Source organism: Oncorhynchus keta, chromosome 34, assembly GCF_023373465.1.
Source record: "Oncorhynchus keta strain PuntledgeMale-10-30-2019 chromosome 34, Oket_V2, whole genome shotgun sequence".
Lineage (NCBI taxonomy): Eukaryota > Metazoa > Chordata > Actinopteri > Salmoniformes > Salmonidae > Oncorhynchus > Oncorhynchus keta.
Window position 1 is genome coordinate 76565853 of NC_068454.1, and position 14229 is coordinate 76580081.

At 45.2% G+C, this 14229-nt stretch overlaps 1 long non-coding RNA gene across 1 annotated transcript; it reads right to left on the minus strand.

Moving 5' to 3' along the window:
- Window positions 1-4072: 4072 nt before the first annotated feature.
- Window positions 4073-11082, minus strand: LOC127914879 (uncharacterized). Its single transcript, XR_008089386.1, has 3 exons — window positions 10917-11082; window positions 4847-4926; window positions 4073-4461 (listed from the first exon to the last, which is right to left on the minus strand). It is a non-coding gene; the product is annotated as an uncharacterized LOC127914879 (long non-coding RNA).
- Between the last annotated feature and the right edge of the window lie 3147 nt (window positions 11083-14229).

Consider the following 14229-nt stretch of genomic DNA (forward strand, 5'->3'; position numbering starts at 1 on the left):
ATCATTAGAATTTAAATTTCCCAATAAGAGCCAAATCCTAACTTTAAAGACGTGTAGGTAACTCAAACCCAATTTAAACCAATGCAGGATTTACTTGAAAGTACAAGTTAGGTACGAGACGTCAAGTGAGAATTTGTCTTTGCTTGGTTACCACATGACCTAGCCAGGAGAAAGACTGGATCATAGACCCAATACAGACACTGTATAAGATTGTTAGTTGTAACAATGAGTGCTATATTCATCTGTTGAGCAAAAACTTAAGTTTTCTGAACCAGTTTCTAGTCTATTATGTAAAGCAAAAAATAAGTCTCACACTGGTTTCAAGCATCATGGTGGAGGACACAAGTCTGATTGGTCACACTAGTAAATTACTATTCTCTCTTTTAAGACTATTAAAGTAAGCGGTAGTTGATTAAGGTTTTGAGTCTGTATGTTCTAGTAAAGACACTTAAATGGGTTTAGCTAAGCAGGTCCTCCTAATTCTAAACCAGCCATCTGTACAGGCCTTTTATAGGAAGTTTAGCTGCCCCTGAACACTTCTTTCCTTCACCTCTCTGTCTCTGTCCCCTTCCCTCCTTCACCCTGTCTCTGTCCCCATTCCCTCCTTTACCCTGTCTCTGTCCCCTTCCCTCCTTTACCCTCTCTCTGTCCCTTTCCCTCCTTAATGTCTCTATCCCCTTCCCTCCTTAATGTCTCTGTCCCCTTCCCTCCTTCACCCCTCTGTCCCTTTCCCTCCTTAATGTCTCTGTCCCCTTCCCTCCTTCACCCTGTCTCTGTCCCCATTCCCTCCTTTACCCTGTCTCTGTCCCCTTCCCTCACCCCTGTCTGTCCCTTTCCCTCCTTAATGTCTCTGTCCCCTTCCTCCTTCACCCTGTCTCTGTCCCCATTCCCTCCTTACCCTGTCTCTGTCCCCTTCCCTCCTTTACCCTTCTCTGTCCTTTCACCCTTAATGTCTCTGTCCCCTTCCCTCCTTCACCTCTCTGTCTCTGCCTCCTTTCCTCCTTCACCCTGTCTCTGTCCCCCTTTCCTCCTTCACCCTGTCTCTGTCCCCATTCCCTCCTTCACCTCTCTGTCTCTGCCTCCTTTCCTCCTTCACCCTGTCTCTGTCCCCTTCCCTCCTTCACCTCTCTGTCTCTGCCTCCTTTCCTCCTTCACCCTGTCTCTGTCCCCATTCCCTCCTTCACCTCTCTGTCTCTGCCCCCTTCCCTCCTTCACCCTGTCTCTGTCCCCATTCCCTCCTTCACCTCTCTGTCTCTGCCTCCTTTCCTCCTTCACCCTGTCTCTGTCCCCATTCCCTCCTTCACCTCTCTGTCTCTGCCTCCTTTCCTCCTTCACCCTGTCTCTGTCCCCATTCCCTCCTTCACCTCTCTGTCTCTGCCTCCTTCCCTCCTTCACCTCTGTCTCTGTCCCCTTCCCTCCTTCACCTCTCTGTCTCTGCCTCCTTTCCTCCTTCACCCTGTCTCTGTCCCCTTCCCTCCTTCACCTCTCTGTCTCTGCCTCCTTTCCTCCTTCACCCTGTCTCTGTCCCCTTTCCTCCTTCACCCTGTCTCTGTCCCCATTCCCTCCTTCACCCTGTCTCTGTCCCCTTCCCTCCTTCACCCTGTCTCTGTCCCCATTCCCTCCTTTACCCTGTCTCTGTCCCCTTCCCTCCTTCACCCTGTCTCTGTCCCCTTCCCTCCTTCACCCTGTCTCTGTCCCCATTCCCTCCTTTACCCTGTCTCTGTCCCCTTCCCTCCTTCACCTCTCTGTCTCTGTCCCCTTCCCTCCTTCACCCTGTCTCTGTCCCCATTCCCTCCTTTACCCTGTCTCTGTCCCCATTCCCTCCTTTACCCTGTCCCCTTCCCTCCTTCACCCTGTCTCTGTCCCCATTCCCTCCTTTACCCTGTCTCTGTCCCCTTCCCTCCTTTCCCTCTCTCTGTCTCTGTCTCCCTTCCCTCCTTCACCCTGTCTCTGTCCCCATTCCCTCCTTTACCCTGTCTCTGTCCCCTTCCCTCCTTTACCCTGTCTCTTTCCCCATTCCCTCCTTCACCTCTCTGTCTCTGCCTCCTTTCCTCCTTCACCCTGTCTCTGTCCCCATTCCATCCTTTACCCTGTCTCTGTCCCCTTTCCTCCTTCACCCTGTCTCTGTCCCCATTCCCTCCTTTACCCTGTCTCTGTCCCCTTCCCTCCTTCACCCTGTCTCTGTCCCCATTCCCTCCTTTACCCTGTCTCTGTCCCCTTCCCTCCTTCACCCTGTCTCTGTCCCCTTCCCTCCTTCACCCTGTCTCTGTCCCCATTCCCTCCTTTACCCTGTCTCTGTCCCCTTCCCTCCTTCACCCTGTCTCTGTCCCCTTCCCTCCTTCACCCTGTCTCTGTCCCCATTCCCTCCTTTACCCTGTCTCTGTCCCCTTCCCTCCTTCACCTCTCTGTCTCTGTCCCCTTCCCTCCTTCACCCTGTCTCTGTCCCCATTCCCTCCTTTACCCTGTCTCTGTCCCCATTCCCTCCTTTACCCTGTCCCCTTCCCTCCTTCACCCTGTCTCTGTCCCCATTCCCTCCTTTACCCTGTCTCTGTCCCCTTCCCTCCTTTACCCTCTCTCTGTCCCCTTTCCTCCTTAATGTCTCTGTCCCCTTCCCTCCTTCACCCTGTCTCTGTCCCCATTCCCTCCTTTACCCTGTCTCTGTCCCCTTCCCTCCTTTACCCTGTCTCTGTCCCCATTCCCTCCTTTACCCTGTCTCTGTCCCCTTCCCTCCTTCACCCTGTCTCTGTCCCCATTCCCTCCTTTACCCTGTCTCTGTCCCCTTCCCTCCTTCACCCTGTCTCTGTCCCCATTCCCTCCTTTACCCTGTCTCTGTCCCCTTCCCTCCTTCACCCTGTCTCTGTCCCCATTCCCTCCTTTACCCTGTCTCTGTCCCCTTCCCTCCTTCACCCTGTCTCTGTCCCCATTCCCTCCTTTACCCTGTCTCTGTCCCCTTCCCTCCTTCACCCTGTCTCTGTCCCCATTCCCTCCTTTACCCTGTCTCTGTCCCCTTCCCTCCTTCACGTCTCTGTCCCCATTCCCTCCTTACTCTCTCTCTGTCCCCTTCCCTCCTTCACCTCTCTGTCCCTTTCCCTCCTTAATGTCTCTATCCCCTTCCCTCCTTCACCTCTCTGTCCCTTTCCCTCCTTAATGTCTCTATCCCCTTCCCTCCTTCACCCCTCTGTCCCTTTCCCTCCTTAATGTCTCTATCCCCTTCCCTCCTTAATGTCTCTGTCCCCTTCCCTCCTTCACCTCTCTGTCCCTTTCCCTCCTTAATGTCTCTATCCCCTTCCCTCCTTTACCCCTCTGTCCCTTTCCCTCCTTAATGTCTCTATCCCCATTCCCTCCTTCACCCCTCTGTCCCTTTCCCTCCTTAATGTCTCTATCCCCTTCCCTCCTTCACCTCTCTGTCCCTTTCCCTCCTTAATGTCTCTATCCCCTTCCCTCCTTCACCCCTCTGTCCCTTTCCCTCCTTAATGTCTCTGTCCCCTTCCCTCCTTCACCTCTCTGTCCCTTTCCCTCCTTAATGTCTCTGTCTCCTTCCCTCCTTCACCCCTCTGTCTCTGTCCCCTTCCCTCCTTCACCTCTCTGTCCCTTTCACTCCTTAATGTCTCTGTCTCCTTCCCTCCTTCACCGCTCTGTCTCTGTCCTCTTTCCTCCTTCACCTCTCTGTCCCTTTCCTTCCTTAATGTCTCTGTCTCCTTACCTCCTTCACCCCTCTCTCTGTCCTCTTTCCTCCTTTCCATCTGGCCCTTTCGTTCTCTGCTACTCCATCCTATCCATCTCCTCCCTGCTCCTGTCCCCTTCACTTGTTTTATTCTGTCCCCTCATCCTTCTCCTCTGTACCCCTTCATTCCTCTCCTCCACCTTGTCTCCTTCCCTTCTGTCCCCTCTGTCTCCTCCACCTTGTCTCTTTCTCTCCATCCTGCACATTCTTTTTCAGGAAGCTCGGCTCCTAGATATTTATCCTCTCTCTGGCTTGTCTCTCATCATGCCTTTGTTTTGTCTCTACAGCAAGTGTAAACATACAGTACCAGTCAAAAGTTTGGTCACCACTACTCATTCAAGGGTTTTCTTTATTGTTAATATTTCCTACATTGTAGAATAATAGTGAAGACATCAAAACTATGAAATAACGAATATGGAATCATGTAGTAACCAAAAAAGTGTTAAACAAATCAAAATATATCTTAGATTCTAGATTCTTCAAAGTAGCCACGCTTTGCATTCTCTCAACCAGTTTCACCTGAAATGCTTTTCCAACAGTATTGAAGGAGTTCCCACATATGCTGAGCACTTGTTGGCTGCTTTTCCTTCACTCTGTGGTCCAACTCATCGCAAATCATCTCAATTGGGTTGAGGTCGGGTGATTGTGGAGGCCAGGTCATCTGATGTAGCACTCCATGATTCTCCTTCTTGGTTAAATAGCCTTTACACAGCCTGGAGGTGTGTTGGGTCATTATCCTGTTGAAAAACAAATGATAGTCCCACTAAGCGCAAATCAGATGCGATGGCGTATCGCTGTGGAATGCTGTGGTAGCCATGCTGGTTAACTTCTTGCGTCGAGCAATCCCGTATCCGGGAGCGTAATCATAGCCTCAAGCTCATTACCATAACGCAATGTTAACTATTCATGAAAATCGCAAATGAAATTAAAGAAATATATTCACTCACAAGCTTAGCCTTTTGTTAACAACACTGTCATCTCAGATTTTCAAAATATGCTTTTCAACCATAGCTACACAAGCATTTGTGTAAGAGTATTGATAGCTAGCATAGCATTAAGCCTAGCATTCAGCATGCAACATTTTCACAAAAACAAGAAAAGCATTCAAATAAAATAATTTACCTTTGAAGAACTTCAGATGTTTTCAATGAGGAGACTCAGTTACTTGGGGAAATGTTGGGGTTAATTTGGTTCAAATCTTCCTAGAAGTCAGAAAAACATGACGTGGTACATGCCAAAATTGGGATTTTCATTATTATTGAAATTTTCACCATAGTTGAATTTAGTTACAGCAGTATGTAACCCAACTGTTGAGTGTTTTTATCAAAATGTACACACAATGTCACAAAGACATAAAATGCATTCGTAGAACAACCTTTTACATATTTGGGTTGGGACGATCCAGAATTGCATCAATAATCACAAAGGTTGGTAAAATAACAGTATGCAGGAGATAACATTTGTTATTTTGATGTGGATGTGTGAGTTGACAATGTTTGTTCCTCATATGCCTATACTGTAGGCCATCTATAACCATCCCTCTTCCTCCTGTCCTAATTTGCCCTTACATCTGATTCTTACCTGTTCCTATCTAACTCTGTCAAAAGAGGATTTTCTCTTCTCTATAAATATACCCAGTGGGCTTGTTCATTGGATTACCACTGCCCCGCCCTGCTCCAGTCTGAGCCAATTACCATCACCCCCATCACTCAGAGAATTACTACCCCTCCCCTCCTCACAAAAACAATCCCTGGCCTTTGAGCTGTATTCTCTGAGCTCCTCCAGATAGAAGTTGCCCACAGGCCCAGTGTTAGATTCCTAACCTGGACATACCCACAGGCCCAGTGTTAGATTCCTAACCTGGACATACCCACAGGCCCACTGTTAGATTCCTGACCTTGACATACCCACAGGCCCAGTGTTAGATTCCTGACCTGGACATACCCACAGGCCCAGTGTTAGATTCCTGACCTTGACATACCCACAGGCCCAGTGTTAGATTCTGACCTGGACATACCCACAGGCCCGGTGTAGGTTCCTAACCTGGACATACCCACAGGCCCACTGTTAGATTCCTGACCTGGACATACCCACAGGCCCAGTGTTAGATTCCTGACCTGGACATACCCACAGGCCCAGTGTTAGGTTCCTAACCTGGACATACCCACAGGCCCACTGTTAGCTGACCTGGACATACCCACAGGCCCAGTGTTAGATTCCTAACCTGGACATACCCACAGGCCCAGTGTTAGATTCCTAACCTGGACATACCCACAGGCCCACTGTTAGATTCCTGACCTGGACATACCCACAGGCCCACTGTTAGATTCCTGACCTGGACATACCCACAGGCCCACTGTTAGATTCCTAACCTGGACATACCCACAGGCCCACTGTTAGATTCCTGACCTGGACATACCCACAGGCCCACTGTTAGATTCCTAATCTGGACATACCCACAGGCCCAGTGTTAGATTCCTGACCTGGACATACCCACAGGCCCAGTGTTAGATTCCTGACCTGGACATACCCACAGGCCCAGTGTTAGATTCCTGACCTGGACATACCCACTTTTTGTGAAAGTAAAGTAATCTGCTGTAACTAACAGTTACAGTAACAGCTCTAATGCTGAATTTTCACCTCAACCTACAGAATCAAAGAGAGCAGAATCAACAACATCTGGGTCATCAAGACAGTTGCTTTGTGAGAACATGTTAACCATAGAAAGGTGTTAACCCATGTTCACAGTAACCATTGTTATGTAAACAAAGGCTGAAAAGTATCAGTGGCCAGGCCTTGGCCCCAAGTCAGAGCAGGACCGTCGATGCCATGGCCCAGTGAGACACAGGTACAGGTCCGTGGAGATAGAATCATACAAGTCTGAGCCCTTTGGGTTAAACACTGAGGGAAATCTCAGGTGGAAACATAGCATTATTATATGTGCTTCATGGCTTCAGATCAATATTGGCACATTTCTGGGAATGTCAGAGTTTGTTCGTAAACAGTCGTATTAGCTACCATGCCAGGAAACCCCTGCGTTACACAAGCAGTTAATTGAGTCAACGTGTGAGTACGTCTGTCCGTCTGTCTGTGGTAGGGATGTCTTCTGGTCTTCAGATAGACGGGAGCCTCATTCTGTGGCCTGGGAAGAGGATCATCCTGGGTTCTTACTGACACATATAGGTAATACGGCTGAACCCCTGTTACCTCTCCATCTGTGTCACAGGTCTGCATTGGCCAATAACAACATTCAGGCCGTTTATTTTTCCTGACTGTAGCAAACCGCAAGAAGCAGTACACTGTAAAGCATATTCCATACAACTACTGTACTTATAAAGTCTCATTGCCTCAGGGTCAAAGTAAACAGCTATAAACCTAAAAATATGGTGGAAAAAAGGGGTGGAAAAAAAGAGTTCTGAGGCTTTTTATGAACATACTCAAATTCACCATTGCTAATGTGATCTATTTTCAGAAGAATAGCGCAGAAAGGGCACTTAAAGAGAGTAAGTGATATTGGAAACAAGGACAGGGAAACCTTTTAAGAACTAGAAAAAACAAACTCTAGGTCTACCCAAACAATGCCTTGGTGGGACCCGACCCAAACCTTCAGAGAGAGAGAGGGAACGATGGAGAGAAAAGGGAAGGGGTCCTAGATAAATACCAGTTAATGGGTCATAATGAGGCTTAATGACAGACGAGACCTTCCTACTGAATATAGAGAACAGCAGAAACAAACAAATGATAACAACAATCATAACAGCTATGTCCGCCTCCGCCTTTGTAGGCGTCACATGATAAAGGTGACAAGCAATGAGTCGTCTGCTCCCATTTCTTGAGAATCTCCCCACAGAGAAAGTCAACACAGTTTGGCCTTTACTGAAGATGACAAAACACATACATTTGGGCTCTTGAGCAATTGAATGATTTTCATGAATGTAAAGGACGTCCATAGACCAACATTTTACACATCAACCAATGTGCTCTTTGGTCCAATATTGATAGGAAGCCAATAAGGTGAATATTTATTTTATCTCAAATTAAATAGTTTTCTTTCTCTTTAAAAACAGTGTTTTTTTCTTTCTCTTTATTTAATGCTTGAGTTAAAGCTCCAGAGTCATGTAATATTGATTAGAGTCTTCTATAGCCTGATTTAAACACTGTAAAGACAAATACATCTATATGAAGATATCCTGAAGCAATAAAGAAAAGATCCTCGCATTACATAAACAAGAGTGATCTTGTCTATGTAATATATTGGTTTGTTACTGGTTGTTGTCACTGATCAATTTCATTATATTGCATCACGATCATATCATTCAAAAGGAAAAACTATACTGCAGAGGAGATGAACACCTCCATCCATGTGCTTTAACAGACTACTTTGTGGCACAGGACTGGACATAAGACTGGACATAAGACTGGACATAAGACAGGACACAGGACACAAAGCCAAGAGAGCACCAAAACAAAGAGAAACGTACAAAAGGAGTAACAATACGAAAGAGACATCTAAAAGATAACAACAAAGATGGAGACCCTGGATCCCTCCGCTCTCGCAGGTACCACCTCCGCTGTGACCTATGACTCCAAATCAGAGATGGTGACCCTACCAGGAGGGGTTGTCTCTGTGCTAAATGCTTAAATGTAAAGGCATCAATGTGATAACATCTACTCTGCGTCTCACAATAGCACGGTTGGTTGGAACCAATTATCTCAAATTTGGACTCATCAATCCAAAGGACAGATTTCCACCTGTCTAATATCCATTTGTCACGGTCATCATAATGAGGAGACCAAGGCGCAGCGTGGTAAGCGTACATAACTTATTTAATGAAAGAACGAACACTATACAAACTATACAAAACAACATAACAAACCGTGAAGCCATATGACTAGTGCAAACAGGCAACTAAACATAGAATTACAACCCATAAAATACCCAAGGAATATGGCTACCTAAATATGGTCCCCAATCAGAGACAACGATAAACAGCTGCCTCTGATTGAGAACCAATCTAGGCAACCATAGACATATAAACACCTAGACTAGAAAACCCCCTAGACAATACAAAAACTAAACAAACCACCCTTGTCACACCCTGACCTAACCAAAATAATAAAGAAAACAAATAATATATAATAATATATGCCATTTAGCAGACGCTTTTATCCAAAGCGACTTACAGTCATGTGTGCATACATTCTACGTATGGGTGGTCCCGGGAATCGAACCCACTACCCTAACAAAGATAACTAAGGTCAGGGCGTGACACCATTGCTCATGTTTCAAGCAAGTCTCTTCTTATTATTGGTGTCCTTTACCAGTGGTATCTTTGCAGCAATTCGACCATGAAGGCCTGATTCATACAGTCTCCTCTGAACAGTTGTTGTTGAAATGTGTTACGTGAACTCTATGAGTCATTTATTTGGGCTACAATATCTGAGTCTGGTAACTCTAATGAACTTATCCTCCACAGCAGAGGTAACTCTGTGTCTTCCTTTCCTGTGGTGGTCCTCAGAGCCACTTTCATCATAGCGCTGAAGGTCTTTGCGACTGCACTTGAAGAAACTTCTTGAAAGTGCTTGAAATTTTCCAGATTGACCATCATGTCTTAAAAGTAATGATTGACTGTAATTTCTCTTTGCTTATTTGAACTGTTCTTGCCATAATATGGACTTGGTCTTTTACCAAATAGGGCTACCTTCTGTATACCACCCATACCTTGTCACAACACAACTGATTGGCTCAAACGCATTAATAAGGGAAAACAAATCCACAAATGAACTTTTAACAATGCACACATGTTAATTGAAATGCATTCCAGTTGACTACTTCATCAAGCTGGTTGAGAGAATGCCAATAGTGTACAAAGCTGTCATCAAGGCAAAGGGTGGCATCTTTGAACAATCTGAAATATAAAAATAATTCTCACACTTGTTTGGTTACTACATTATTCCATATGTGTTATTTCATAGTTTTGATGTCTTCACTATTATTCTAGAATGGAGAAAATAGCTAAAGTAAAGTAAAACCCTTGAATGAGTAGGTGTGTCCAAACTTTTGACTGGTATTGTATATATAAAGTGGGTAAATTAGTATGTAACATTATTAAAGTGACTACTGTCCAATGACCCTATGTACATAGGGCAGCTAGAACAGTGACTAAAGTTCAGGGCAGGGTGCTTGGCAGAGGCCGGCTAGTGGTGGTTATTTAACAGTCTGATGGCCTGGAGATAGAAGCTGTTTCTCAGTCTCTCGGTCCCAGCTTTGTGGACGGTGCAATTGCAGTACCAGGCGGTGATACAGTCCGACGGCATGCTCTCAATGGTGCATCTGTAGTTTGTGAGGGTCTAATAGGCCAAAGACAAATTTCTTCAGCCTCCTGAAGTTGAAGAGGAGTTGTTGCGACTTCTTCAGTACGTTGTCTGTCTGAAGGGACCGTTTCAGGTTGTCTGTGATGTGTACGCCAAGGAAATTTTGACCCTATCTACTACGGCCCGGTCGATGTGAATGGGGGCGTGCTCTCGCTGCTGTCTCCTGTAGTCTACGATCAGCTCCTTTGTTTTGTTGACGTTATTTTCCTGGCACAACTCTGCCAGGGCTCTCAAATCCTCCCTGTAGGCTGTCTCACCGTTGTTGGTAGTCAAGCCTACCACTGTTGTGTCATCAGAAAAATTGATGATTCAGTTGGAGACGTGCAGGGCCATGCAGTCATGGGTGAACAGGGAGTACAGGAGTGGGCTGAGCACACATTTTATTGGTCACATACACGTGTTTAGCAGATGTTATTGCGGGTGCAGCGAAATGCTTGTTTTTCTAACTCCGAAAGCACAGTAATATCTAACAAGTAATATCTAAACATTTCACAACATGTATCCAACACACACAAATCTAAGTAAAGGAATATAATTAAGAATATATAAATATATGGATGAGCAATGTCAGAGTGGCATTGCCTAAGATACAGTAGAATAGAATACAGTATATACATATGAGATGAGTAATGCAAAATAAGTAAACATTATTAAACTGACTAGTGTTCCATTTATTAAAGTGGAAAGTGATTTCAAGTCTATATACATAGGCAGCAGTCTCTAATGTGCTAGTGATGGCTTTTTAACAGTCTGTTGGCCTTGAGATAGAAGCTGTTTTTCAGTCTCTCATTCCCAGCTTTGATGCACCTGTACTGACCTTGCCTTCTGGATGATTGCGGGTGAACAGGCAGTGGCTCGAGTGGTTGTTGTCCTTGAGGATATTTTTGGCCTTCCTGTGACATCGGGTGCTGTAGGTGTCCTGGAGGGCAGGTAGTTTGCCCCGGGTGATGCGTTGGGCAGACTGTACCACCCTCTGGAGAGTCCTGCGGTTGGGGGCGGTGCATTTGCCATACCAGGTGTCACACCCTGATCTGTTTCACCTGTCCCTGTGAATGTCTCCACCCCTCCCAGGTGTCACTTATTTTCCCCAGTGTACTTATCCCTGTGTTTCCTGTCTCTCTGTGCCAGTTCGTCTTGTATGTTTCCAAGTCAACCAGCGGTTTCCCTGTTCTCCTGCTTTTTGCATTTCTCCCTTTTCTAGTCCTCCCGGTTTTGACCTTTGCCTGCTTCTGGACTTTGTACCCACCTGCCTGACCATTCTGCCTGCCTTGACCACGAGCCTGTCTGCCACTCTGTACCTCGTGGACTCTGATCTGGTTTTGAACTTTTGCCTGTCCACGACCATTCTCTTGCCTACTCCTTTTGGATTAATAAACATTGTAAGACTCCAACCATCTGCCTACTGTGTCTGCATCTGGGTCTCGCCTTGTGTCATGATACCAGGCGGCGATACAGCCTGACAGGATACTCTCAATTGTGCATCTGTAAAAGTTTGTGAGGGTTTTAGGTGCCAAGCCAAAAAAGGTTAAAGCGGCATTGTTGCACCTTCTTCACCACACTGTCTGTGTGGGTGGAATATTTCAGTTTGTCAGTGATTGTGTAGGAACTTGAAGCTTTCCACCTTCTCCACTGCGGTCATGTTGATGTGGATAGGGGGGTGCTCCTTCTGCTATTTCCTGAAGTCCACGATCATCTCCTTTGTTTTGTTGACATTGAGTGGGTGATTATTTCTCTCCGGGAAGAAGGGCAGAGGTGTATGTTTCATGATTAACGACTCATATTGTGATAACATACAGGAACTCAAGTCCTTCTGTTCACCCAACAAGAGCAAGAAAAAGTATGTGAACCCTTTGGAATTACCTGGATTTCTACATAAATTGGTCCAAAAATGTGATCTGCTCTTCCTCTAAGTCACAACAATAGACAAACACAGTGTGCTTAAACGTATAACACACCAATTATTGTGTTTTTCTTGTCCACATTGAATACACAATTTAAACATTCACAGTACAGGTTGGGAAACCTCTAGGCTAGACTTCTCCAAAAGCTAATTGGAGTCAGGAATGAAGTTAACCTGGAGTCTAATCAATGAGACGAGATTGGAGGTGTTGGTTAGAGCAGCCCTGCAATATAAAAACAATCACAAGACGTGAGTTTGCTATTCACATGAAGCATTGCCTGATGTGAACAATGCCTTGAACAAAATCTCAGATTAAGAATCTTTGACTTGCATAAAGCTGGAAAGGGTTACAAAAGTATCTCTAAAAGCCTTGATCTTCATCTGTACACGGTAAGACAAATTGTCTATAAATGGAGAAAGTTCAGCACTGCTACTCTCCCTAGGAGTGGCCGTCCTGCAAAGTCGACTGCAAGAGCACAGCACAGAATGCTCAATGAGGTTAAGAAGAATCCTAGAGTGTCAGCGAAAGACTTACAGAAATCTCTGGAACATGCTAACATCTCTGTTGACGAGTCTACGATACGTAAAATACAAAACAAGAATGGTGTTCATGTGTGGATACCCGGGAAGAAGACACTGCTGTCCAAAAACATTGCTGCACGTCTGAAGTTCGCAAAAGAGTATTCAGATGTTCCACAGCACAACTGGCAAAATAGTCTGTGGACAGATGAAACTAAAGTTGAGTTGTTTGAAAGGATCACACAACCCTATGTGTGGAGAAAAAAAGGCACAGCACACTAACATCAAAACCTCATCCCAACAGTAAAATATGGTGGAGGGAGCATCATGGTTTGGGGCTGCTTTACTGCCTCAGGGCCTGGACAGCTTGCTATCATCGACAGAAAAATGAATTCCCATGTTTATCAAGACATTTTGCAGGAGAATGTAAGGCTATCTGTCCTCCAATTGAAGCTCAGCAGAAGTTGGGTGATGCAACAGGACAAAACCAAAACAAATCAACAACAGAATGGCTTCAACAGAAGAAAATACGCCTTCTGGAGTGGCCCAGTAAGTGTCCTGACCTCAACCCGATTGAGATGCTGTGGCATGACCTCGAGCGGTTCACACCAGCCATCCCAAGAATATTGCTGAACTGAAACAGTTTTGTAAAGAGGAATGGTCCAAAATTCCTCCTGACCGTTGCGCAGGTCTGATACACAACTACAGAAAACGTTTGGTTGAGGTTATTGCTGACAAAGGAGGGTCAACCAGTTATTAAATCCAAGGGATCACATACTTTTCCACCCTGCACTGTGAATGTTTACACGGTGTGTTCAGTAAAGACATGAAAACGTATAATTGTTTGTGTGTTATTAGTTTAAGCAGACTGTGTTTGTCTATTGTTGTGACTTAGATGAAGATCAGATCAAATTTTATGACCAATTTATGCAGAAGTCCAGGTACTGGTTTGAGTGTGTCAAGAATTGCAATGCTCAACTGTTTCCTGTGTGTATCAAGCATGGTCCACCACCCAAAGGACACCCAGCCAACTTAACACAAATGTGGGAAGCATTGGAGTCAACATTTATTTTTTTATTTTTTTTATTACACCTTTATTTAACCAGGTAGGCTAGTTGAGAACAAGTTCTCATTTGCAACTGCGACCTGGCCAAGATAAAGCATAGCACTGTGAACAGACAACAACACAGAGTTACACATGGAGTAAACAATTAACAAGTCAATAACACAGTAGAAAAAAAGAGAGTCTATATACATTGTGTGCAAAAGGCATGAAGAGGTAGGCGAATAATTACAATTTTGCAGATTAACACTGGAGTGATAAATGATTAGATGGTCATGTACAGGTAGAGATATTGGTGTGCAAAAGAGCAGAAAAGTAAATAAATATAAACAGTATGGGGAGGAGGTAGGTAAATTGGGTGGGCTATTTACCATAGACTATGTACAGCTGCAGCGATCGGTTAGCTGCTCAGATAGCAGATGTTTGAAGTTGGTGAGAGGGAGGTAAAGTGACTGTTCCACTGGATGTTATAAGGTGAATGCACCAATTTGTAAGTCGCTCTGGATAAGAGCGTCTGCTAAATGACTTAAATGTAAATGTAAATAAAAGTCTCCAACATGGGCCAGCATCCCTGTGGAATGCTTTCAACATTTTAGAGTCCATTCCCCGATCAACTGAGGCTGATCTGAGGGTAAAAGGGGGTGCAAC